Source organism: Talpa occidentalis, unplaced genomic scaffold (genome assembly GCF_014898055.3).
Source record: "Talpa occidentalis isolate TD23 unplaced genomic scaffold, MPIMG_talOcc4v2.1 talOcc4.12, whole genome shotgun sequence".
NCBI classification, from domain to species: domain Eukaryota; kingdom Metazoa; phylum Chordata; class Mammalia; order Eulipotyphla; family Talpidae; genus Talpa; species Talpa occidentalis.
The window spans coordinates 57,770,025-57,795,837 of NW_023601212.1; the positions used below are offsets into that span (position 1 = coordinate 57,770,025).

A 25,813-nucleotide genomic window follows, 5' to 3' on the forward strand; every position below is an offset into this window, starting at 1 on the left:
GAGTTATAGGGAGTAGAATACATCATAAAGCTACTGCAAAGAATATTAATTGTATGCACATTTTTCTTTCTGGTCCCTTAATCCACACAAACTCCACCCCTACTCCAATTTCCTTATGATACTTACCAAGTATCTTTATTAGTGGCCTTCAAAGCACTAGGCAATATTACATTCACACTTATGCACAGGTTATGGCTTATTGGAAACACATGCCCAGAGGCCCATTAAAAAAGGAAACAAGCATGTGATTTATTTATAAGCTCATGTATAGTAAAAGGACTTCATCTTATGAGCATCAGTGAAAGTTAAAATTTTACTATGAGCAAACAGAGCCTCACTGTTCTCACTGAAGAGCTATTTTAAGAAGGAACAACTAAACCAGAGCTCATTGGACCCTTGGACTTCCAGAATGCTTCCCATGGTGACTGTGGTCTGCACTCCAAAAAGAAGATTATCCCTATCATAGCTTCAGCTAGGGAGACAGTTTCTTTGAAACAAGTTGGAAATTCCATTACAGACCATGTTTCATTGTTAGTGACCTGGTAGACTCTGAAATCTCCCAAATCAGAAGCTCATGTTAGGACCCCCATGACCATTCTTCTCTTGATGGCTGTGCCTCTCAACCCCATGGTTGATAACATCTCATTTAATACACATGTAGGATACAACAAAAAAGAGTATCTATGAATTTGAGATCATGAAGAAGACTGTTTCTTTGGAACAGAGCCAAAAAGGGGAATAAAAATAAAGAAACAAAAAAAAAAGATTTTGTTTTAGAATAAAAGTTGCTTTGGAGAAAAATGATTTTAAAATGTTAGTTCTTATTCACTTATAATACCTTGGAAAAATAGCTCTCAGTCCCCACAAAAAATCATACGAATCCCATGGGATGATGTTACATGTGATCAGAGGTATATTCCTTCTGCTGCTTCCTGGAGACACATTGTTTTTTGGACTGTTGCCTGGGTCCCTGGACATTAGTCACATTCCCTTTCCCTTGCTCCTTTATTAAAAATAACTGCAATTTCCTGTATTGACAAATTGGTGGTTTGGAACTGTGATGACATCAAGTAACACTTCAACATGTGGATGATTCAATAAACCAAGAGAAAGGAGCAGAGGGGGAATGGGGGGTGAAAGGAAAGAGAGGAGGGTGGGAAAAAGAAAAGAAAGGAAGGAAAGGAAATAGAAGGGAGGAGAACAGAAAAATTAAGGGCACAGAGAATTAGAGACTGACCTACACACAGTCAGAAGATCAAGAAAGAAGAATTGTCCCCTCTTTTTTTCTGTCCCTATTCCAGAGTTCCCGTTGAAAGTGGGAGTTGGTGATGGTAATTTTTCTCTTTTCTCTGTCCTTATTTTCCCCAAATCCTTCGTTCTTGGTACAGTTTAGTTGAGCTATCTGCGTATCACTGGCTTTTCTGTCATTTACCAGTCTTGGCCGCCATCTTCTGTCCTCTCTCACCCCAGCAGTTCCTCTAATTTTCCCTGAGCCTCCTGTAAGAGGCCTCCTTCTTCACCACCAACATCTTTAGCTGGTTTAACTCAGCTCTCTTTTCTTCCTGCAGCTCTCTCTCCAGCCAGAAATGACCCTTCCACATGACAGTGTTTATATCACGCTGGTTGCAAGCCAGGTGTGCTTAACCTGAGTCCTGCACTCCACAGAGATGTTGACAGAAATCTCAGCAAGTAAATAAGAGAAAGTAAGTGTTTTATATTTAGTGAGAGTTGGAGGCAGTTGTTAGTTGAAATAATAGAGGAAAATCTTTAGCTAGAAACAAAGACTGTTGTCAAGATTATTCTCTAACCAAAAAGGGTAAAAGTGTAGACATCAATATGTCTGCCTTTCATAACACATGTATACCATTTCAGAAGTTAATCAGAGTTAATTAAGATAAATGTCATAGCTTGTCAACTAATATGGCCAGAGGCTGGATCAGACCTGGTGAGGTCAGGTGGGCAGTGGGGGAAGAGGAGAATAGAGATCCTTAAATTCAAGAGCATCCTTAAATTCTGAAGCATCTTGTTTCAGAAACTATTTATTAAGAAATAGACTTGGCATCAAAATAAATTATTATTCAAAGGGAAATAAAATAACATATGAAAATATCATAGAAAGCATAAGGGTCATGCACTGACCAGGGTTGTGTATGATAAGGGAGAAGAATTGCACTCATATGCTTAATTTCTGCCTGGATCTCCTTTTAGTCATAGTCTTCACACTCTAGATTGAGATTCTCACTGTCCCTCTGGACTCAGATCCACCAAAATGAAAAATAGTGTCTCAATTTTTATAAAAATTTTCTCAGCACTTCCCAAGAGAAGACATACAGATGGCCAAAAGGCACATGAAAAGTTGTTCATTATTTCTTATTATTGGGACATACAAATCTAAACAACAATGAGATATTAACTCACACCTGTGAAAATAGTTATTATCCAAAAGATAAGAAACAAGTGTTGGAAGGATATGGAAAGAAGAGAACCCTTGTCCATTGTTGGTGGTAATACAAATTGCTGCAGTCATTATGGAAAGCAGTATAGAGATTCTCAAAAGATATAAAAATAGAAATTGAAATTCCGTAAAATTCAGTCATCCCATTTATGGGTATTTACCCAATATGAAAACACTAATTCAAACAGATATATGTGTCACCATGTTTATTATATTATTTACAATAACCAAGAGCTGGAAACAATCTAAATGTCCATCAAGATATGATTGGATAGAGAAAATGTTGTATATAAACACAAAGGAATAGTACTCAGCTATAAAAAGCTGAAATCCTGCCATTTGCAAGAATATGGATAGAGAGCTAGATGATACTATGCTTAGTGAAATAAGTCAGAGGGAAAATGACAAACAACATGATTTACTCATTTGTGGTAATAGAAACCAACAAATTAAAGAAAAAAAAATAAACCTTTAGACTCTAAGACCAGCTAGTGGTTACCAGAAGAGAAGGGGGAAATAAGGTAGGTAAAATAGGTAAAGGGGTCAATTGTATGTGGTGAAGGATGGTACTGAACTATTAGTGGTAAACATAATAAATATATATATATATATATTGATCTATAATAATGTACACCTAAGACCAATATGATGATATAACCCAATGTTATGGCAATACATTTTTTGAAAAAAGAACACCTCCCCCAATTGTCTTAGTCACAATTCTCCTTGAGACTAATATATCAAATTTTTTGCTCACTGCTTAAATTTGTTCTTTCTGACATGTCCCTGGAAAAATATACTCCTGTCTCACCATTGTGTGATTGACTTACTAGTCTGGGATTATCCATTGCCTAGTCTGCACTCCAGTGTGTTTTGTCTCTAGACTGAATGCATTCATTTTGGTTTCTGTCATGCTCCCTGACCATTACCTCTGCCACACCTCAGTATCTAACTGCACATGCCAGCCCCAACTCTTGCTTATTTCTAAGTAGAAGTCAAAGAATGATTTTAAAATGCCTCTTTGTGTTCTGTGCTCTAGCTTAACAGGCAGTTGAGTAACTACTCTATGGACTTGTAGAAGTAATTCAAGAGAGGAGACAGTTCTTAAGATGCCTGAAGGAAGCAGAGTGAGTATCAGAGATTGGCATGTTGAAACACACAATGCAAAGGATGCATGTGTGCCTTGAGATACAGACCCAGAGCTATATTCTCACAATCAGAGCAAACTCCCTCTAGTGGAAACTCCTGGCTTCATGCCAGGATGGTGAAGGAGACTCATGAAAACAGAGCAGCTAGGTTGGAACTGCCAGGATCCAAGCTTTAGTGGGGAAGAAATGAGCCCACGGCCTGTGACTGACTCTCCAGGAAAATGGTCCTTTAACCGTTTAAGTCCAAATTGTCTCAATAAGCCAGAAAGGAGATGTAATGCATCAAAAAAAAAGAACTTAGTTCTTTTTAAAAAAAAACACAAAGAATGATAAATTTTTTAATTTACATTTTTCAAAACAGTAAGCAAAATAGAGTATAATACACTAATAGAAAAAAAGAGTTCTTCAAAGTCTTCCTCAATGCCAATGCAAATAATCATTATGGTGGAAATATAGTCAATAATTCATTTTCCTAGCCATCATTTATTTGCCCCTAATAATAATAGATATCACGATATTAAGTCTAAACTATATGGCAGATGCTTCATACATATTTTCTCATGTAAAGCTGTCAGTAATCCTATGAAGTTAGCAAAATGATTTCACTTTACAGATAAAAAACTAAAGCTTACAAAGATAAAGTTACTGCCCCAAACCATAAAGCTTCTAAGTTTTGGAGGTAAGTTTTAAATCCAATTTTCTCTAACCCCAAAGCACACATTCGTTCCTCTATTCTTTTTTTAAAGGATTTATTTTTTATTTGTTTATGCATGCAAGAACTGGGGTACTGGCCAGAGGTATGGGGGGTGAGAGGAATCACCAGAGACAAAGTGGGGAGCAGAACAGGCAGATCGACTGAAGTACACTGCTGAGGGGAGCAGCGGGTGAGAAAGGAGAGGTCTGCTTTGCCATGTGGGTAGCTCCCTGGCTGGCCGGGGATCGAACTCCTGCTTCACAGGCTGCGGATAGCTTCATAGGTTGCGTCTTAACCCCTTGTGCCACCAGGGAGGCCCAGGAAGAACTACTTCTGACTGCTGTTCCTTTCCCTGTCTGTAAGCAAAGCTGGGTGAGTGTTCTAGTGAACAGCCATTATCAGTGAGGGTGTGGAGCAGCAAGCTGTTAGGCAAACCCTCATGGTGGGTGCAGATCTAGTGGCACAGCAAGGCCTGGTGATGAAGGCAGGGTTTTCCTGCTCTCCAGAAGACAGCTAGGTAGTGTACTCCTAAAGCAGCAGCGGTAATGGAGACCCCAGGATTGTGCCACTATGCCATTGACTGAACCACAATGATTTACTCGTTGATGTCAAACTTGCCTCCAATTGACTTGTGTTGAATTTACTGTGTCTTTTTATTAATCTTCCTACTTTGCTTATGCCATTTCCCCTCACATATACAATTATCAAAAGTGTAGCTGATATTGAAGACCCATTTTCTATCTTACTTCTTCCATGAAGCTCACACTGATTACTCCAATCTGAAATGAACCCTATGACTGAATTCTATGTCATTTGGTTCAGTTCTATAACACACAATAGCAATCATAATATGTCTGCTTTTTTGATATTTACCAGCAATAGAAATCCTACTCTAGATATTTAACTTAAGAAGATATTTGTATGGGTTTCACATAAGCACTAACAAAAATAATATGATAGGGCCTCCCTGGTGGCGCAAGGGGTTAAGCACCACACTATGAAGCAATCCGCAGCCTCTGCAGCATGAGTTCGATCCCTGGCTGTGCCCACATGGCACAGCAGACCTTTCCTGCCTCGCAGGCTGCTCTCCTCAGCAGTGTGTTTTGGTCAGTCTGCCTGTTCTGTTTCCCACTCTGTCTCTGGTAGATCCTCTCACCCCCCGCATCTCTGGCCTGTACCACAGCTCTTGTATGCATAAATAAATAAATCTTTTTAAAAATAATATAGTAACAAAAATATATAGTATATTAAGTAATACACTAGCATAGTATACTATGTTAACAGAATAGTGTATTAGAAAAGTTAATGGCAATATATGGATAATATAAATTTTCACTAACATGGATCTAGAAAGTTAAAAGTATATAATATTCATGCCAAGAGGAAATTTAAATTATTTAGATGTAGATTTATTAAAATAGAAAAATGCTCCCAACATATATTGAATAAAAAAGCAAGCTATACAATAGTTAATATAATTATATTTATTTTAAATAATATACATAGGTCAAATTAGCTATCTAGAAGGGAATGAAATAGTGGGCTTTGAAGTATTTTTTCTTTGCATCCTTTTATATTAGTCTTTATAATAAATAATAGAGCATTCCTTATTTCAGTATTACAGAACATTCTTTACTTCACTAGCTGGAGAAAGTTCCCAGAAGACAAGGACTGTGCTTTCTTGTTATGAGATTGACTTAGCCTACTATCTTTCATGTTATCAAGGGTTTAATTAATGTTAGTTGAATATATCAATGGTAGAGATGGGCTGTAATTGGAAGATGAGGCAAAGAATACCTTATTCTTCACCTCCCCGCAAGTTCACCAGTATTGCCTAGCTGCAGCAAACCCTTTATAATAAAACCACAAGGGTCTGGTCTCAAAGAGCCAAACTTAAAGGAGCAGCATTTAGGAGCTGCTGCCTCTGGTAGAGAATAAGACACAAAGAAAAACCAAAGACAAAAAAAAAAATTCTCTTTGACAACTCCTTGTATGTGAATGAAGACAGCGCAGGTTCCTGCAAAAGCACTGTATAATAACAAACACTGAGAGCCTGGTAGAATGGGCAATGGAATTCCACAGGTATTAGACTGGGTTTAAATGTAGGAAGGTTTTCCTGGTAGCTGTGAGTTACTGGAGTGTACACAGTGTGTATCATCTAATAGTAAAAACTCATAGGTCATGTAGTATTTTAGTCATTTTTTGGTTGTGCTTCATTTTTCTTTTCCAAAAACTTTTTTCTATTGCTTTAGAACATTTTAAAAGGTTTTCTTCAAATCCTGTTTTCAAGCACAGCACTCTTTCTATACTGTGTCACACACACAGGCACACGCCCCCCACAGAAGTTGGGTTTTTTTTTTTTGACAATTCATCAAAGTATATTCTCAACTTTCTATTCTGTTGACATGGGAAAGGTGAATTAATCCTTTAAAAACACCGGTGACTGAAAGTCCATTACACTTTAACTGTAGAAGGCAGAACGACACACTCATGAATTCAGAAAATAGCTGGTAAGCACCTGCTAAATCTCAGGTCCCAAGCTGACCAACCCCAGATAGCACTTCTATCCTCCTGGAGTTTGTAGCCCCGATAGGGGGATGACAAGGAAATGGACAGTCACAGTCAGCCGGTCCCCTGGCAGAGAAAGTAAGAGGTGTGGTGATAACCTACAGACTGATCTGGATTTGAGATGCCAGGGAAGTCTTGCAGAATTAACATTCATATCAAGGCCTGGCAGATGAAAAGGGGCTAATTTTGGAGCGTAGGGTGACACTGGGGGAAGAAGTGGTCTTTGATACAAAGTTGCCTGGGCAAGAGAGGAAGTTCATAGGATTTGGGATTTGATGTTGAAGAAGATAACAGAATCTGGAACTAGAAAGTTTTACAAGCTATGCTAAGAAGTTCAGAGTTCTTCAAAGCAAGGACAGAAATTATTATTATTATTTACCTTTGAGGAAGACTGGCTTTCAGAAAATGTGGAGAATGATTGCAAGGTGTATGAAATTGAAGCTGTGGCTGGATTTGAAAGACATTTAGTTATAGCATCAATAGAAACTGATGATTAATTGGACTTGTGGAGTGAGGAAGAGCAAGAGTCCAAAATGATCCCTGAGTTTTTTTTGTTTCTTTTTTAAGATTTATTTATTTATGCATACAAGAACTGGGGTACAGGCCAGAGGTGCCTGGGGTGAGAGGATTCACCAGAGACAGAGTGGGGAACAGAACAGGCAGAGTGACTGAAATACACTGCTGAGGGGAGCAGCAGGCTAGTCAGGAGAGGTCTGCTGCACCATGTGGGTCACCTCCCTGGCCAGGGATTGAACTCATGCTGCAGTAACTGTGGATAGCTTCATAGTGCTGTGTCTTAACCCCTTCCGCCACCATGGAGGCCCCTGATCCCTGAGTTTTTAAAGTGAGTAAGAGGGTAGCCCAATTCACTGAAGAGGGAAATAGGAATAGGAAGAAAGGGCAGTTAAAACTCATCTGTGATAATCAAATTAGAGATTGTTATTAGACAGGTGTGTTTATGGTTCCCATGATCTGAGAAGTATATAAATTTGGAAAGCACTAACACAGAGATGATAATGGAAAATATGGAATGAATAAGGTGTTTCTTTACTGATTTCATATTAGGTCTACTCAATACAACATGTGGTTAGGGAAAGAGAGAGAAAAAAAAGAGAAAGGCAGGGAGAGGATCTTTTAAAAAATATATCCAGAATTATGCAATCTGAAAATCTGGAGAGAGACAATGTTAATTTGCTTTGTTTAAAAATATAAATGTTTACTTTTGAATTACATGTTATGGGACAGTGAAGGATTGATATTTTCTGAGTGTCTCAAAAGTCTCAATCTGGCCCAGGAAAAAAGTATAGAGAGTGAGAAGAGAAGGCATAAGATCAAATTCAGAGGAATAGTAACTTTAAGGAATAGTCAGAGGAAAAGAAACTGGCAGAGAAGACTGAAAAGCAGTGATGAAAAGGTAGGAAGAAATCCAGGAGAGTCAGCATCTCCAAAGCCAAGGGAGAAGATCAATCCAAATGTTCCTGGCGACTGCAGTGAGAGAAGGAAAGTCTCCATAAGAAGCAGAAACACAATTAGTAGTTTTGACAACAGCAATTTCTGAAAAGCAGTAGAGGCAAAAACCAGACTGCAGTGGTGTGGGAGCAAGTGGGTCTTAGGGAACAGAAGGTAATGGACAAAGGCAAGAATCTCAACCAAATAAAGGAAAAGGGTGAGGATATAGAGGAAAATGGAAAGTTTTTATGATAGAAGATGTAAGCATGATTAAATTACTTTAACAGAAAGACACCCATGAGGAGAGAAAAAATGAGGAGCTAAGGAGCTAACAGCTCAGTGCTCACACCTTTCATTGAAGACGTCCCCTGAGCCAAATAAGAGTTGTCTCATAGGGGGTGTTGCTTACTTCCTCTCAGGGGCAGCTCACCAACAGTAATGCACTGATAGAAAGGTACAAAATGCCAGCAGCTTTGCCCCAAGAGGGAACCAAATTCATGGTGTAATTCATACCCCCCTGAGAGCAGACTGAGAGCAGATTCTAGCTGAGACAGCATGTCTGCTCAGCCCCTTGCCCTGCCTTAGCCTGTCCTGCTCGGCCCTTCTGCTAAAAGAAACTCTCAGAAACCACAAATACCAAAATTCCTGTCTCAGGCACCATTTCTTTGGAATCTCAATGAAGACAGAGGAACACAAGCTCATGCAATAGAAGGGGCGGAGGGTAAGAAGGAAAGAATGCAAATGGTTTTTGAGGGTTGATGACATTCCATTGAGGGAATGTTCCTCTAGTTTATGTTGCTTTCTTATTAAAGTAGAATGAAGGCATCCCCCCAGAGTGGAGAGTGAATTGATGAGTACAGAAATTTGAGAAGACTTAATCAGTGTGAAATATTCATGGTGGAAGAATAGGGAACAAGAACCACATTCATGGGAAGTGCAGGAGGATTAGTTAGATGGGTTCACCTTATCCCAACTCCCTCTTGGAAGTAACTGAGATGGAAAAAGAAAAAGCCCTGTTGTTACCAATGATTTTAATGTAGGTAAGTCTTTCCTATGTGTTGAATTAATAAATATTACAAAATACTGCATTCTATTAATTAAAAGCTGGATACAAAGATGTTCTGCTTTCATGCTTAATATTCTTGATAAAACTGTCTTCTGCAAGGTCAATAAATTTCTAGTTGTTTTATTTACCCAATAATTTTCTAGTTGTTTTATTTACCCAACGGACATTTTTTTATTCTTACCTTTTGAGCATTCTGAGACATTTGACAGTGTTTGTTCAATAAATGGTGCTGAGAAAACTGGGTCGCTACATGCAAAAGAATGAAGCTTGACTACTACCTCACACCATGCACAAAAACCAACTCAAAATGGATTAAAGAACTAGACATTAGACCTGAAACCATAAAATACATAGAAGGAAATACAGGTGAAACACTACATGACATGCATCTCAGCCAAATCTTTAAAGACTCATCACCCAAAGCAGTGATAGCGAAGGCAAAGATAAACAGCTGGGACTACATCAAATTAAAGAGTTGAGCACTTTCTTAACCAAACTTCCTTCTGAACTGGGTCAGTAAGTCAACACTCTCCCAGGTTATTTCCCACCATGACAGAAACTCTTCCATATACTCTCTCACAAAAGCCCTTCTTTCTTTCCTTCTCTTTTAAGCTCTGCTTTCTCAGGCCCATTTTCTTTTGCCTTCTTCCTTACCCCTCTATACCCTCCTAGTGTGAGCCCTCACTCCGATAGCTTCTTCTGCAGTGATGTCATTAAAACATGTATGTCTGAAGAGCTGTCAACCTTTTCTCCTAAATCACACACAGAATTATATACCAGTGTTACCATAATTTTTTTAAAAAAGTGTATCTTCAGCTTAAATTACCTCCTGAGTTCCAGGTAAGTTTATCTAACATTTGAATGCATATCATCCTCTAGATGTCCCTCAGAAATCTCACATTCAGTAAATCTATAACTCAACACATCCTCCACTTTAATGTTTACTTCTTGCAGCCTCATCATTACTCTGTATCCAACCAAGAACACTAAGAGTGAATTATTCTAAACTCCTCTCTCTATCTCAATTCCATATCCAATTAGTCACTGAGTGATAAATTCTCTATTCCAATATTTCTAAAATCTTTCCCTTCTATAGTCACTTTGTCACTGCTTCAAGCCATCATACTTTTTCTCACAGTTTATTAAGAAAAATCTTTATTAGCTATTGCTATCTCCAATCTTCTATCTTCTTCCATTTTCCCTATGGAAATATAAGCAATTCCCCTGTTTAAAGTGCTCTCCAGGTGTCCCAATGTATTTGGGACAAAATCCAGATGCCTTAATAAATTTACAAAGTCCTTTATGATCTGGTCCTTTGGTGCCTGACTAGTTTACTCTTTGGCCGTTATTTCTCATACACCTTTTTTCCAAATCCCCAAAGTACTCATAGCTCTGCACCTGTGTTATATTCCTTTTCTCATTCTATGAAATTGCACAAATAATTCTTCTGCCTTGGATGTTATTTCCCCATTCTGCCTAGAATGGACTTTTCTGCTAGCAATTATCCATTATTAAAAACTGGTACAGATATCATTTTTTTCAAGGTAGGCATTTGCATATTACATATATTATTTATTTATATTTTATATCATTGTTCATTTTTGGACAATGTTTGCTTTCTCCTCTCAGGTGTAGTCCTCACAGAATTCCCACCACCAATTCGCCCTTCTGGTATAGGTATCATTTCTTTCAGGGAGGTTCCCCCCAACACTGAGTTCAGATTTCATTCTCAGTTTCTATTTTCTTAACACATTTGATGTCCTTTCAGCACAGAATGTATTGCATTATGCTGGTGACTGTTAAAAAGCTGAAATTTGAACTGAGATCTGTTATTTCAGAGTCTTTTGTCTAACTATAGTGAATATTTCCTCTAATGTTAGACTAAATATTTCTTAATATTGGGTCTCCAAAAGAAATTGAACTCCACTGTAGGATATACACATTGTCACTCCTTAACAAGTCATTTCTATATCCATATTTACCTCTTTTTGATGAAAACAATTAAGTGCAAATGACACCTAGATAATAAGAAGGCATTCCAGGATAGTCTTACTGGTTATAAGCTGATATATCACAGGAAAATCCAAATCCACCAAAGTGTCCTGGTGTATGTGATGGTACTCATAGCTTCCCCAGAATTTGTGTCAACCTGCAGCTGAGGCTCACTTGTCTTCATGCCTCAAGGGGCAGAGCGTTCCTAATTCTAACCTCTACCTGAGAAATTTTTATAAGCCCATGGACTCCATATGGATAAGTACATGTGCATCCTGATGAAAAGGATTTCATAGGAAAAATTTGGTCTGCTTTTTCCATTATTATTTGCAAACTTTGATTCCAGATTTCCCAGACCATTCCTGTCCATTTGAAAGGTGCACATGTCAGAGGTCCCTCCTTATGCTGTCTCCTCCACTCCTGCCTCCTCTTGGGTTGTCCTGCACCCTTTCTTATTCCCAGAGAGTTGGGTCCTAAAAGGAACAACCTTTCAGCCACTCTATTTACTTCCTTTTCCAGAAGGACAAGACCCACTTTCTATCTAGATAGTATATTTCCTCTCTCAGTGCCTCCTTCTCCTGCCCCTGACATTAATGTTTTGAAACCATATGAGGATCATTTATTGGCTACGTGATCACATTCAGACTATGGCCGAGAAATGACTCACACTCCTGTGGTCTCCCTGTGTTTACCATCAATATTCTACTCCAGCTGGTTTTCCCTTTCCCAGAAAACCTAGAGCTAAGTGCTTTCTCTATTTTTCTCCTTCCACGCTTTTTACTATCCATGTCCTCTGAAAGGGGTGCGTGTGTGTATACTTTAGACCAGGGGTCTGCATCTATGGACTGTAAGCCAAACTCAACCTAGTGTTGCATGGCTTGTGAGATAAGAATGTTTTCATGTTTTTAAAGAGTTAGAAGAAGAAAAAAACGGATGAGGAAGAAAAGAGAAGAAAGCAAGAGACACCATAAGGGATGTAAAACTTAAAATATTTACTATCTAGCCATTTACAGAGTCAACTCTGATATCATATTAAGGTATATTTAGGAATCTTGAGTCTGAATTCAGACAGACAAGGATTTACAGTTCAACTATGGAAACTTGGAACTGAAACTCTCTCAGCTTCCATGTTCTCATCTGAAGCATAACCTATTAACTAACTCTAATGTCTAATGTGAAGGCAAATGGCATGATATATAAAACACTTATCATAGTATCTATTTATAAGAAGGGCAGTTATTTTTGATTTTTAATTTTGGATTCAGTGTGTTCTGATATACTTCATTTATAGTAAACATTTGATAAGTACTGAAGTCATTAAAGTGAGCAAACCATTAATAAATTGCAAAACCACTTATAATAATGTATTTGTAATAGCACTGTTATGCTACGTAACAGTCCTTTTTGTATTAGTATTTTTCACAACTGAAGAATAACTTTTGCTTTGACGAACTGTTGACAATGTTTTATTAAACTTTTTTATTTTCTTACATTGCTGTTTATATTTGTATAATATTTGATTTCCCCACTCATGTGTAGTCCCCACAAATCTCCCACCACCACAGCACCTGTGAACCTTCACCACAGTCCCTTGTGCTCTTCCCTCTCCTATTTCAACCTATCTTCTTCCCCCTCCCCCTCCCCCTCCCCTGCAGTATGCCTCACATCTATAGTTTGCCTGCAAGTTTTCTTCTCTCTCTCTCTCCCCCTCCCTTGTTTGGTTTCCCTATATTCAAAATATCAGATGATATACTTTTTATGCTCACATAGGAAATGCTTATTATGAAGACTCAATGAATTTTTACACCAATAGGTGACCAAATTTCTTAACAATCCTGTGATTCGATCTCTTGACTCTCAAAAACAAGGGAATGACTTAGCCATGGTTCTGCAAAGACTAAAGGTGAGTAAGACAAATGCTTCTATATATAGGTCAAAAATGTCTTCATGGGAGAAGCCCTTAGAGCTGTATTTTCTGTTTCTTTTTCATTGTTGGCAGAAATCTGAGAATAACCCTTTCTGTTTCCCTGTTCATTCTTCTAACATCCAATCAATCACTGAGATTTATCTACCTTATCTATCGTTATTTTTCAATTCCCTCCCCTATACTCTATCTCTGCCATGTACCCTCATTATCTCTTGCCCAGACTATAAAGATATTACTCTGTCTTCATGTCTATAGTTTCACTTTCCCCAAACTGTTACGCACATAACTGCTGAAACCAACCACCTAATTTATGAATCTGATCAATCCAGGACCTTGCTTACAACTACCTCATCTCTTGTCACTATCTGGCTCACACTTTATGTTCCAACAACTTCAAACTGCTTACAGTTCCCCACCCATACCCAACTAAGCTATTTAATGTCTGTCCTTTTGCCTGTGTTATTCCTTCCATCTATCCCTTCTTTTTAATTATTAAAATAGCATATGCATGTGATTGATAATGAAGAATAGAAAACATAATTAAAAGAAAAGTATCCAAATTCTAATACTTCAGAGATAACTACTGGTGATATTTTCGATATATTTATTTCTATAAAAAACTTAATGCCCCGAGACTTATCTCAGTGTGGATGCAAACATTTGTGCAAGTCTCAGTAATATCTGTATCACTGAGAAGTCCTTAAGACCAAAGGAATGATGACGTTATTTTCAGATTACATTGAGTTTTATGACACACTCTGACTCTTTAAGTACATTTCACAAAAGGGATGCCATGATCAAAATTTATTCTAAAGTGGATTATTAAATATTCTAAGACATTCTGTACAAAATAAAACTAAAATCAGTTTAAATTCCTAAGGGATAGTAATATAGTAATAAAGATTGTTACTGAATTAAATGAACATGGATAATTAGGGTTTTGCCATTTTCTTGTTGTATGATTTGGTACATTATATAATAAGCTTCAGTCACATGATTTGAAAAATGATTATGATCATTTAAAAAATGAATGAACATAACAATGATCTAAAAAGTGAAGGTATTAATGGTATTACTTCCTCAAATTATGATTATGCAGGTTGAATAAAATTATGTATGTAAATCACAAGGGAAAACACTGAGTACATAAAGAACGTTATTTAACTCCACATTCCTCAAAAATATTTGAAAATGGCACACTTTTTATTGGTTTTATAATAATACCTATTTAAAAACCAATGGAACATACTTTTACTAACTGATCTAAACCTGGAATCAGGCTTGTTTTCAAAATTGTGGCAAAAATGGAAAGAAGTATGTAGGAAAAGTTGAACAAAGACAGAACTTATAAGTATTTCTTTACTATCTGAAGATTTATAAGGAGAATGTATTATTTTAAAGGAGAAACAATTTTTAAAGACTAAAAGGAATGAAATAGATCTTGGTTAAAATAATCACTACATATCATTCAATCTTTTTATATGATATTAAAAAAAACCAGTAGCCTCAAAATATAAGGGCTAGCACACATCTCTGAACATAAACATACAATACACATACACAGAGTTAAATCACATATTCCTGATAAGACAGCACTCATAGCCTAATGCATCAGACCCTGAAAATGCAGGTATGGTCAGAAAATGCTTCTCTGGGTAATGTGACAGAAGGATTAAAAAACAAAATCCAACTTTCTGTTGTTTCCAGGTGACCTGTCTAGCTCTAAAGATAAACACAGGCTCAAAGTAAAAGGTTGGAAAACAATCCTACAAGCAAATGGTAACATAACAGAAAGGGGAAGCTATACTTACATCAGATAAAATAGAATTTCCAGCTAAAAAAGAGATAAGGATGGGTGTTGTCTAATAATTAAGGGATCAATCCATCAAGGAAACATAAATCTCATTAATATGTTTGCACCAAACAAAGAAGCACTGAAATAAATAAATAAATAGTTAGAGCAAGGGGTCTCCCTGGTGGCACAACAGTTATAGACAACACTGTGAAGCTACTGCCAGCCACTACAGCAAGAACCCCCACCAGGCCAGGGAGCAAACCCTCATGGTGCAACAGACCTTTTCTGTCTCGCCTGCTGCTCCCCTCAGCAGTGTATTTCAATACATCTGCGTGTTCTGCTCCCCACTCTCTCTAGTGAATCCTCTCACCCCCCCCCATACCTCTGGCTTATACCCCAGTTCCTGTATGCATAAATAAATAAATCTTTTTTAAAAAGAAAGAAATAGAGCAAGTAGTAACAGATCTAAAGGGAGACAATAATAGCAATAAAACAGTAGTAGGGAGCTTCAACATCCCACTTGTATTAATGGACAAATCAACCAGACAGAAAATCAATAAGGAAACAAAAGCCTTCAACAACAAATTAGACTAGATGGTCTTAATAAACATTTAAAGGAAAATTTCACGCAACAAAAATGAGTACATATTCTTCTGAATTACACATGAAGCACTCTGAAGGATCAGTCACATTTTGGGATACAAAAGAAATTCAATAAATTCATGAAGGTTGAAAGCATGTCAAGTGTCTTCTCTGGTCACAATGTTATCAAGCTATCAATCAACTACAAAAAGAAAACAGAAAAAACATAAATATGTGGAAAATAAACAACATGATACTGAATCATGGTTGAGTCGATGAGTAAATTAAAGAAGGACATTTAAAATTTACCTCCATATATAAAAAATGAAGACATAAGCTATAAGGAACTATGGGATTCAGCAAAAACAATATGAAGAGGGAAGTTTATAGAAATACAGACCCATCAAAATATAATCAACAAAAGGAAGGATGAAATCATATTATATTAATAGAAGCATAGAAAGCATGTAAAGATTTTCAATATCATTTATGGTAAAAAAGCACAAACAAAAACTCATGACAAGATGGGATAGAAAGAATATGCTTCAAGGTAATAAAAGCTGTATGTGAAAACTCCACAGTTAACATCATACACAATGGCAACAAACTGAAAGCTTTTCCTCTAAGATCAGATATGAGAAGGATGTCCACACCTACCATTATTCAGCATAGTATTAGCAGTCCTACTCAGAGTAATGAAGGGAAAAAAATATATATAAAATGAATCAACAGAAGCTCTTTAATTTGATGTAGTCCCAGCTGTTTATCTTTGCCTTCACTATGACTTCTTTGGGTGATGTGTCTGTAAAGATGTCTTTGATGTGCATATCATGTAGTGTTTCGCCTATATATCCTTCTATGTATTTTATGGTTTCAGGTCTTATGTCTAGTTCTTTAATCCATTTTGAGTTGATTTTTGTGTATGGTGTGAGGTAGTGGTCAAGCTTCATTCTTTTGCATGTAGCGACCCAACAGCAAAAGAGATAATAACAAAAACAAAGAGAAACCCCACCGACTGGGAGAACATTTTTGCACACAACACTAATGATAAAGGACTGATCACAAAAATCTGCAAAGAGCTGATGAGACTCAACAACAACAAAGAAAATAATCCAGTCAAAAAATGGGCAGAAGAGCTAAAAAGAAACTTCTCTGAAGAGGAAATGCAAATGGCCAACAGGCATATGAAAAAATGTTCAGCATCACTTGTAATCAGGGAAATGCAAATAAAAACTACCATGAGATACCATCTCACACCAGTGAGAATGGCACATATTAAAAAAACTAGCAACAACAAATGTTGGCGAGGATGTGAAAAAAAAGGAACTCTCCTGCACTGTTGGTGGGAGTGCAAACTGGTCCAACCACTATGGAGAGCTGTGTGAAGATTTCTGGACCTACTAAACGTAGAGCTTCCATATGATCCAGCAATTCCACTCCTAGGTATTTACCCAAAGGACACAGAAACATCAATTCCAAAGAGCACCTGCACCCCTATGTTTATAGCAGCACTGTTTACAATAGCTAAGCTATGGAAACAACTCAAAAGCCCAAAAATACATGACTGGATCAAGAAGATGTGGTACATATACACCATGGAATATTACTCAGCATTCAAAAAAGATAAACACATGCAATTTGCAGCAACATGGATAGTGCTGGAAGGGATCATGCTCAGCGAAATAAGCCAGAAAGAAAAAGAAAAATATCGGATGGTCTCACTCATAGCAGGAATCTAGAAAACTTAAATAAGGGACCAGGAAAATGAATAACTATAAAAAAGTGAAAATCAAAATCAACAAACAACTATGAACCAGAGACACTCTATGAGGGGTGGGGGCTGGGGAGGGGAGGGCTTGGGGTCAAAATAAGGGGGTTGCAATTGTATGGGGAATATAAAAATAAAATTTATTTAAAAAAAAATAAATAAAAATAAATAAATGAATAAATAAATGAAATGAATCAACATTGAAAAGAAATAAAACTATGACTATTTGCAAATGATTAAAAACCACTAAAGACTACACTAAAAACAGTTTGGTATAGTATAAGTGGCAAGATACAAAAATTAATATACAAAAAAAAATCTATTGATTACCATATACAAGCAATGAACTAGAAGGCAATTAAGCCCTTCAGGAAACAATCCCATTTCTAACCCTATCATAAACAATTAAGTACCTAAAGTAAACTTAACAAAGGAGGTGAAAGACATTATTTTTTTAAAAAATGGAGAAGGCACAAAGACTTGGAAAGATATTTTGTGCTTATTGTTTGGAAGAATGAACATGGTTTATATGGCTATCTTACTCAAAGTAATACATAGATTCAATCTAATCCTTACCCAAGTTCCAATGGCATCCTTCAAAGAAATAGAGAAAGCATTAAAAAAAAATTGTATGGAGACACACACACACATACACGAAAAAGCCAAGTAGCCAAAGAAATTCTGAGAAAATAGAAAATAGATGTATCATGCTCACCAACTTCAAGCTATTCCATAAAGTGATAGCAACCAAAACAGTATGATTTGAAATAAAAATAGATACTTGGCTCAGGGGAATAGAATTGACAGCCCAGAAATAAAGTCATAGCTCTACAGATAGTTAATCCTTAACAAAGGTGCAAGAGCATACATTAAATGAAAGAAAGTCCCTTCAACAAATTTGTTGGAAAAGCTGGATAGCCACATGCAAGAGAATGAAATAAAAGCATTATCGTAATTTAAAATGGATCAAAGACTTGGATGTAAGATCTGAAACCATAAAATACATAGAAGAAAACATAGGCAAAACACCCCATAACAATGGCTTCAGAGATGTCTTTGGGGACTCAACTCCAATGGCATGGGAAACAAAAGCAAAAATAAACAAATGAGACAAATGAAAAAGTTTCTGTACAACAAAAGAAACTATCATTAAAATAAAAGTCAGCTTACTTAATGGAAGAAAATATTTGCACATCATACATCCAACAAGGGGATATAACCAAAATCTACAAAGAACCCATACAACTCAACAACAAAAAAATAAATAAACCAATGAAAAGATTGGCAGAAGACCTGAACTGGCACTTCTCCAAAGAAGACCTACAAATGGCCAACAGAAACATGATGAAAAGCGTTCATCATCACTTATCATTAGGGAAATACAAATCAAAAATCACAACAAAATACCAACTTACACCTGTGAGAATAGCCTATATTGAAAAGTCCAGAAACAAGTGTTGGTGAGAGACAAAAAGAACACTCCTGCATTATTGGTAAGAATTTAAACTGTTTCACCCTCTGTGGAAAACAGTACAGAGGATCTTTAAAATTTAAAAAAAAAAAAATCTACCATATGACCCTGTAATTTCACTCCTTGGTATCAACCTAAAGATAGCAAAAATGTGAATTCAAAGGGATATATACATCCCTGTGTTCATTACAGTACTCTTTATACTTGCTATGCTGTGGAAACTACCTAAGTGCCTATGACAGAGGAGTAGAGTAATAAGATATGGTATACACATACACCACGGGAAACTACTAAGTTATTTAAAAAAAAAAAAAAGGGAGGGCTTCCCTGGTGGCTTCAGAGAGGTTAAGTCTCAGTGCTACCAAGCTATTTCCAGCCACTAAGGCATGAGTTCAATCCCTGGCCAGGTTGCTGGCCCACATGGCACAGCAGATCTCTCCTTTCTCATCTGCTGCTTCCCTCAGCAGTGTATTTTCATGGATCCACTTGTTCTGCTCCCCACTTTGTTTCTGGTGAATCCTCTCACCTCTGGCCTATACCCCAGCTCTTGTATGCATAAATTAAAAAAAAATTTTTAAAATAAAAAAAGATGAAATATTGTAATTTGTGACAACGTGGGTTGAACCAAAGGGGATTATGCAAAGTGCAATAAGTCCAAAGGAGAATGACAGATACCAAATGATTTCACTCATAAAGAAATGAAACAAAGGGACAAAACTAAAAAAAAAAAAAACAAAAAACAAACAAAGAAAACCCTCTAGAAATCTGAACATAATGATAAAAGTAAAAAAGGGAGGGGACAGAATGAGCTATGGTTGAGGATTATGGTGCTTTGGTTGTGGGAGTGGTGTGGTAACATACATCTGAAGAAGTTTGACTCTATGTCCCTAAATCATCTACAGTTCTGTAACTGAGAAATAATAGTATTACAAAAAATAACAACTATGAAAAAAATAAACCAAATGTGGGTCCTGACTGCAGAACTAAGGTTATCCATTGGGTAGGGTGGGTGGAAGCAAAGATGGAGGGGAGACAGTGGGCCATGACAGAGAGTTACTGGTATGTGTGCAGAGTGAACCTGTACTCCTCAAACATACACAGTGTTGTATACCAATTAAAAAAACACAGCTTTCTTAGGCAAAGTTTGGTACTTTATCTGTACTTGTCTAACTCTGCTCTAGTATTATGAACCTTAAGAGGGGGTCAACAAACAATAGCTAACAGAGACATAGAGAAAAAGGATTAGTGATTTCATCCTCGTTTATTCTCCTGGCCTTTCTCCCAAAGACACTCTTGACAAGCTGGGAGGGTGTGGGGGTAGAAGAAAGAATGGTGGGGTCATCTGTTTAGCCTCATCCTTCATTTGAAAAGAAAAAAGTCAGCATTTTCAACTCAAGGATTTATTAACAAAATATTTTTGACATTCAACATTCTCTATTTGTTTCCCCCTACATACACACACACATACACACATGCATGTGCATATGCACACACACCCACACCCACATACACAATTTCTTAAAACCCATGTTTATTTTTAGACCAGAGAAATCGGGAGTTCCAGATCAGAACCCTCTGCTCTTGAGCAGACATTCTAAAAAGGCCTCATTGCTAGATATAAAAAGACCGCTGCATAAGTTATTGGAGGAAATTTCACATAGCTCTGATTACTTTTTAACCAAAGAGTGAAAAAAATATCCAAGTATCCTGATCAGCTCCAGTATTGCATTTGGCACAAGGGAATTGTAGGGACAAGGAATTCTCAGCAATCCCCAACTCTTGGGACTATTTATTCAGTGCACCATGATAGAGGGTCCGAGTAAGCTGGTGGTCAATTTTCTCTCTTCCTTGTGAATGTGCAATTTCATTTCCCTAAATAATAGAGGATATTGGGCCAAAGAAAATTCAAAACAATACGTTTGTTTAATAGTTCTAATGGCTCTACTGAGGCCTGCCAATGAAAACGCAGGCTAAATTGTTCCAGAGAGCCTTCTACTGGAGCTACACATAACCTGCCAAATCTCTACCCATTACCTCCTCTTTCTGCCACTCAATTTTTTTCTTTCTTCTCTTTTTTTCTTGTTAGCCTTTTCCAAGGGGAGTATGTAAGATACACAAAGATTTTTTTTTTCACTATATATTATGTTTGCGATATAGGTTCGTATTTACTTTCCATGGGTATGATCAGTATATTCTCAAACCAAAATTCAAGATGTGGTTTTATAGTATAAGGAAATATAACAAAACCATAGAATAGAGTATTTGAAATCATGACTGCCCTGAAAATTCCAAGTTAAGTCAGTCATTCTTATTAAGGACATAGATATGTCTGATGTATGTTGTATTTTCTCTCAAAAATCATTTTTGGGGCCTCCTTCGTAGCCTAGGGGTTAAGTCTAAGCACTGTCACCCCAATGGCCTAAGTTTGATTGCCAGTCTGGGAGCTAATCCACATATCTCACCCACTGCACCCCTCAGCAGGGTATTTCAGTAGATCTGCTTGTACTGCTCCCCACTCTGTCTCTAGTGAACTCTCACCATCTGCACCCCAGTGCTTCTATGCAAAAAAAAAAAAAAATCATTTTTGGAGAACTTACTCCCTCCTAGCACTGTGCAACCTCTTGGGATAACACTGAGATAATTCAACTAAAAAAAAAAGGTTTCTATACTAAGTAATAATTAATAAATAATCCTGATTTAGTGACCCTTTTGGATTGACCTAAATAAAAGATGAGCAAGTCAGGAGAGAAGAAAGAAGAAAGAAGAGAAAGAAAAAACAAATCGGTGTTGGGATCAGAATATAAAAATAAGAAAAGAAGCAAGAGATGAGCAAAAAAAAAGAGAAAATAAATAGAAGACCACCAGCCATTGAAATATGACTAGAAGGGCCATTGTTGTACACCAGACTACTCTTGTCCATCCTTGTGTGAGAAAAGAAATAAAATCAGACATCTGGACTTGTATCTCATGTCCTCTGACCTTCAAATTATCAAAAGAAAAACATCAAATTCTTTCAAAATAGTGTAATCAGCATATGTGAAATATGATGTTCTACACTGTTGCAGAGGAGAAACTGAGCAAGCCAAGGAGAAGCTTGGACCTGAAGCAACGTAGAATCTTGTAAACCATCTGCTCATACCCACGATGCCTGCATTGCCCCCCCCCATCAATCTATACTACACAAAGCTAAAAATTAAGTTTTCAAGGAATAAGTGTGGGTCATGACAATCTCTGCTCATAAAATAGCCATGGCTCTTTATTGTCTAATAATTAGCTTCAAAATTCTTAGTTTTGAAGATATTTTAGACCCTGTTCTTTGGCCTTTTCTTTCCCTATCCTTCTGCAAGTCCCATGATCCAGTTGCATGGCACTGTTCTCTATTCCCTGAAAACACCTAGAATTTTTTTCCCCAAACTTTCACTCATATAGTCCCCATTATCTGAAATTCCAGACTTTCATCTACCAAGTCTAATCTATCCATCCACATCCAGATGAAATTTTTTTTTAAGTTTTTTTTTGTTTGTTTTTTTGGTGAGACCCTCGCCGGTGGCCGGGGATCGAACTGGTGCTGCAGAGGCTGCAGGCAGCCTCAACCAATGCGCCAGGGGAGGCCCTCCAGATGAATTTTTTTTTTTAGTTTTTTTATTTAAATATTTTATTTTATATAATTCTTACATCTTTTTTCATCTTTGCACAATGTATGCATTTTCATTGTGGTTATATTCCCCATACAATTGCACTCCCCCTTATTTTGACTCTAGTCCTTCCTTTCCCTGCCCCTCCCTGCCCCCCGCCCCTGTAGTGCGTCTCTGGTTTATAGTTGCTTGTTGATTTTGATTTTTACTTTGTACTGATTAGTCTTTTTCCTGATCAAAAAGACTAATCAATACAAAGTAATAATCAGATGAAATTTTTAATCCATCAGAAGTATAATACAATACTTGGGCCTCCCCAGAGGCACAGCGGTTGAGCGCTGGGTTGCGAGGCTGCCTGCAGCCTCTGCAGCACCAGTTCGATCCCCAGCCACCGGGGGAGGGACCCTCATGGCACACAGACCTCTCCTGCCGCCCGCTGCTCCCCTTAGCAGTATACTTCGTTAGTCTGCCTGGTCTGTTCCCTGCTCTGGCTCTGGTGACTTCTCTCACCCTCCCACTCTTCTGACTGTACGCAGTGCTTGTATAAATAAATAAATAAATAATTTTTTAAAAAGGAAGTATAATACAATACTTAACCTCCTTGCTTTTTGTTCTACTATATCTAGAATGAAACCCCTACCTCATTTCACAAATAGACATATTTAAACTTGTTCCATGTTTATATTTGCATTTATCTTATATCACATTTTAAGTTCATTGAACTTACTGGTTGCTGTCTCTCATAAACAATCTAAGTCCTTATAGAATATACTTGACAATTATTTATCTTATAAGTGAATGAATCCAGGCTTTTATGTATCAAAAATGATTCACTTGTGGGCCTCTCTGGTGACACAAGGGGTTAAGACACAACCTATGAAGCTATCCGCAGCCTCTGCAGCATGAGTTTGATCCCCCTCTGGCCAGGGAGCAACCCACATGGCACAGCAGACCTCTCCCATCTCACCCGCTGCTCCCCTCAGCAGTGTATTTCAATCAATCTGCCTGTTCTCTTCCCCACTCTGTCTCTGGTGAATCCTCTCACCCCGCACCTCTGGCCTGTACCCCAGTTCTTGTATGCATAAATAAATAAATCTTTAAAAATTAATTAATTAAAATGATTCACTTGTTAGACAGAATTTCCAAATTTTTCTGTGCATCACAATCACCTCTGAGCCCTGTTGACAACATATTTGAGTAGAGTCGTCATAAAAATTTTTTGTTTGTTTTTGTTTATATATATATATAAAACATCATCCTTCATTTTGGTACAATGTACGATTTCCCATGAAATTCCCACCACCGATTCACCCATGTACCATCACCATAGTCCTCTGTACTCTTCCCACCCCTGTCCTGATCTTTCTTCCTCCTCCTCCCCTACAGAATGTCTCTGGTCTATTGCTGGCTGTTGATTTTGATTTTCACTATTATAGTTATTTTTCTCTGATCCTTTATTAAAAAGTTGATACTTCATGGGCCTCCTCTGGTGGCGCAGAGGTTGAGCGCTGGGTTGCGAGGTTGCCCGCAGCCTCTGCAGCGCCAGTTCGAGCCCCGGCCACTGGCAAGGGTCCCACAAAAAAAAAAAAAAAAAAAGAAGTTGATACTTCATTTGATTATTCTGATAAAACAAAACCTGTGAGGCCATAATCTACAAAATTTAATGATGGAGGGAAAAACTGAGACCACATAGTTAGGTTCAACTTAGAAACTAAAATCAGTCCACCAGTTCTACCAACTTTTCATCTGCAAGCCATGGAAACAAAATTGAAATCATTTCCACAATATTCTCCTCTGACCTATATCCAATAGGTTAGTCTAAATGATAAACATATATAATCAACCTTTCTGAAAAAGGGTTTATCCACGGAGATGTGCCAGCTACTTAAATTTAGAGTTTACCCAAGTTCCAATACTGAACTCCAATCCTCGGTGTCTAAAGTAGTGTCCGAGCAATCTGAGTTTGAGCCATGTAAACCTCTAATTTGTTTCCCTGCTCAAAATAAGGAAGCAAAGAAATAGGCAAAGTTAATACCTCTTAAAATTCTATATTATGTCTGAAAATAAGAAAGTTCCCACAGGAGTTCTCCATTTATTTATATGGACACTTTTCAATTATGTCTGTTGACAGTGTCCTTTCATATCCTCAATAGCAAAGTATATCAGCAAGAAGCCATTTTATGTGGGTACCAGAAGGGAGAAAAAATCCTGGAGGCAAAGTTATCATGTTATTTACTCTGATCCCCTGGTTTTAGAATGATGACAAACTTCACTTGGAATTCCTGGATCTGTGGGTTCTGCGTATCCAGGATTCATTCCTGGTAATGTCAGGTTAACTCAGGGCATTTGGCAACACTATACGAGGTGCTGTGAGTAACATCAGTTTTGCAACCTCATTTGTCATATAATTAAATTATTATATAATGAAAACTATGTACCACACAATAAAATGTTCATTCTCCTACTGTGGTACAGTATATTTAAGCATAAAACAGCCACAAGGGAAGATTGGAAATGACATGGAAAGGTCAGCCTTAAAATTATTTAATTCATTTAGAAAAAATAACAATAAAAAGAAGAACAAACCCAGGAAGAATTAATTTCTAAACCAAAGGGACCAAGGAAAGTTGAGTTGAAAACAGGAAATTAAGGGAGGAGAAAACAAATGCTGGGACAAGAGAACAGAAAGAGAGTGAACGTTAAGAGATGGGGCTATTGTCACATTCCACAAGATAAATTATAGAAGGCCATCACTGAAACTCATAAATACTTGCTATTATTCTAAGATGACTAACCAAACTCGAGGGCTCACAGCAACAGCATGTCATCACGGTGTCCAGACTGCCTGAGGGTAGCTATAGGGCAATGTTTTCAAACACTAGATTGTAACCAATTAAGTTTTGAAATAAATTTAGTGGGTCGCTAAACAACATATATTTTTAAAAAGATGAGAAGGGGAAATATTGGCATGCATCCTATACTGTTAACAGTAAATATTGTATCTGGAAACCTTAGGTTTGCCCGTAAACATAAACATATACACAGACACACAGGAGTCACCAAGCAAAATGTTTTTTCCAACAGGATAAAAAGAATGAAAACTTGTGCTATAGGAGTTGATCATTCTACTCCTTAAATCATTCTATCTTCTCTTTTTAAAATTAATTAATTAATTAATATATATTTTATATCTTTTTCATTTTTTTTACAATGTTTGCTTTCTTTTTTTAAAAAGATTTATTTATTTATGCATACAAGAACTG

At 37.2% G+C, this 25,813-nt stretch overlaps 1 protein-coding gene across 2 annotated transcripts in view; it reads right to left on the reverse strand.

Annotated features, from left to right (window-relative positions):
* The window catches only part of PAPPA2 (pappalysin 2), a 461,662-nt gene that overhangs the window by 162,083 nt on the left and 273,766 nt on the right, over positions 1-25,813 (reverse strand). The gene's annotated exons all lie outside the window — the stretch shown is intronic.